Below are 2,884 nucleotides of genomic sequence, written 5' to 3' on the forward strand. Positions count from 1 at the left end.
ATGCTTATGTCAAAACGTGCAGCATGATTGATAACTTTCATTTGCCTACATCACATAGACTGCCAAATAGCCTCAGGATGAGTTATGCTCACTAAGTAGGCACCAATGTTGATAAGAGTGCATCTGGATCTGCTAATGTTTCATAACGGCGACCAAGAGATTCAAAGCTGATGAAGAATAATGTTATTTAATTCTGAAACTAGTGGAGACAATGGAGGACTTGTTGGTTGGTGATCAGAGTGCCTTTCCATTTATTGTCAACAAAAGAGTTTGAGTTTACCTTTCAAAGCCTCGGTATGTCCAAATGTGTTTACAGGCGACAAATGGTTTGGATGTATTTTCAGTAATTCTAATACTCTGTTTGACTTGTTCATCAGATGAGGGTGTTAATGGCTGGACCAACATTTGTTGCCTGTCCCTAGTTGCCCCTTGAGAAGGTGGTGGTGACCTAACTTCTTTAACCACTCCAATCCATGTGCTGTAGGTAGACCCACAATGCCCTGAGGGAGGAAATTCCAGGATTCTGACCCAGCAACAGTGAGGGAACAGCAATAGATTTCCAAGTCAGGATGGTGAGGAGCCAGGAGAGGAATTTGCCGATGGTAGTGTTCCCACATTTCTGCTTTCCTTGTCCTTCTAGCTGGAAGAGGTCATGGGTTTGGAAGGTGCTGTCTAAAGAGCCTTGATAAATTCCTACAATGCATGTATGCAAACAGTGCAGCAATCCAGGTGACTTTCACAGGTCTGCAAGCTGTTTACAACTTTCTGTATAAGTTCTACCTTGGTAAATATGTGAGCAACACCAACAGCTTGTGTCCTTAATGCAACAAAATGCGGTAAGGTTTTTCAAGGTGTTTCTGAGATACTGGGCTGAATTTTCCATGGAATCATAATGAGACTATACCTGGCCCTACACTTATTTTTTAAAACAGAGCTCTGCATTTCTGGCAGGAGTTTCTGATCACAGTTTCTCAGTAATTCAGAGTACAGCTCAGATCTAACAGGTCCCTCTGAGTACAAGGCAGTCAGCAGAAGACAAACCACACTCCCGTTTCTCACAGCAGTAGTTCCTGTGTTCTGTGATTGCAATTCAAGGTATTCAAGAGGGCATTGGATGACCATCTAGATTTTAAAAAAAGAGGAAAAAGTAGGAGGTTGGCACTTGACAACAGCACCCATTCATTGAGCAGATGGGCTGAATGGCCTTCTTCTGTTCTGGAACATCTCTGATTCTTTGAGAGCTCCTGTGAAACAGCAATTACGTAAGGTAAGCATGAGGCTAGGGTGCCAGGTGGATAGGGAGCCAGGTACATAGGATGCCAGGTAAGTAAGATACTAGGTCGGTAAGGTGACTGGGAAGTAGAGTGGCAGATCAGTAGGTTACTAGGGCAAGGTATACTATGTACCAGGTGGGTAGGGTGTCACAAGACCAGTTGAGTATAGAACCAAGTAAAGGTCTGGAGTGATTTGGATTGGTTAAGATGGATAGGCATAACCAGGTTTGATTGGTGAGGTGGTACCAGGTCCCAGAAGAGAGGGTGCAGGGTCCTAGGAGCTAGTGGGGTTGTTGAATCCTGGTGAAAGAAAGGCATTGTGTCCTGAACAGGAAGGGATGAGTGTTGTGTTCTGGAAGAGATGGGGTCTGTTGTGTTCCAAGCACTTTCAGTGTACCTGGTCTGATGGCTGGGACTGGTGTTGTCAGATCCTGAAGGGAAATTGCATTTTTGGATGAGGGTCAGGGGTGGGGGAGAGAAATGGGTCTGGGGGTAGCGTAGTAAGGGTATGTATGGAAAGCTTGGAAAGTGGTGAGGAATTTGCAATGTACTAGTTACCCAGGATTATAAACCACCTTTCGTATCTTCTAAGGTTTCCTGGGTGCACGTAGCTATTGGCTGTAGCTGAGAAAGATGCATAGCTTCCACCATAGCGGTTGGGAGAGAGTGGCTATTGATTCGGCACGGTGTTAGGGGGTAATTTTTCACCGGCTGAACTAGTACAGAAGGAAAGACAGTCATTGCGAATAAACAAATCTATTACTCAGACAAATATTATGATGACCAGTACGAATACAGGCATGTCATATTGCCCAAAGAACTTGCAAAGCAAGTACCAAAAACTCATCTTATGTCTGAAGACGAATGGCGAAAGCTAGGTGTCCAGCAGTCTCTGGGCTGGGTTCACTACATGATGCATGAGCCAGAACCACATATTCTGTTATTTCGAAGACCACTTTCTAAAGACCAGGAAAAATAAGCCTTTCTGGAAATTTCTGGACTTTCTTGTAAATATTGTAGTATTCAGTGAATACATTCAATTGTACAAATTCATTCAAACCTGTATGTGAGCTGTATTCTAAACAGCAATAGAGCTCATTGTGGTACAGTGGGTTTAGACTGCTAAGACATGTAAAGAAATACTAGCAGTTGAAATGATGTTCATGCTTAAGAAATTTACAGTACTGTTTACTTTTTTCTTGTTTTGAATACTGTTGTGAATAAATTTTTTTTAAAAATGTGTGGGCGGCACGGTGGCACAGTGGTTAGCACTGCTGCCTCACAGCGTCAGAGACCCGGGTTCAATTCCCGCCTCAGGAGACTGACTGTGTGGAGTTTGCACATTCTCCCCGTGTCTGCGTGGGTTTCCTCCGGGTGCTCCGGTTTCCTCCCACAGTCCAAAGATGTGCAGGTCAGGTGAATTGGCCATCCTAAATTGCCCTTAGTGTTAGGTAAGGGGTAGATGTAGGGGTATGGGTGGGTTGCGCTTCGGCGGGGCGGTGTGGACTTGTTGGGCCGAAGGGCCTGTTTCCACACTGTAAGTAATCTAATCTAATCACCAGCTTCAAAACCCCATCAACTGCTAAAAGCTAAATGTAAACCCTGGCTCT

At 44.3% G+C, this 2,884-nt stretch overlaps 1 pseudogene; it reads left to right on the top strand.

Annotated features, from left to right (window-relative positions):
* The first annotated feature begins 831 nt into the window (after positions 1–831).
* LOC140492286 (cyclin-dependent kinases regulatory subunit 2 pseudogene) lies at positions 832–2,475 on the top strand (annotated as a pseudogene).
* Positions 2,476–2,884: the final 409 nt, after the last annotated feature.

The sequence above is a fragment of the Chiloscyllium punctatum genome, chromosome 20 (assembly GCF_047496795.1).
Source record: "Chiloscyllium punctatum isolate Juve2018m chromosome 20, sChiPun1.3, whole genome shotgun sequence".
Lineage (NCBI taxonomy): Eukaryota > Metazoa > Chordata > Chondrichthyes > Orectolobiformes > Hemiscylliidae > Chiloscyllium > Chiloscyllium punctatum.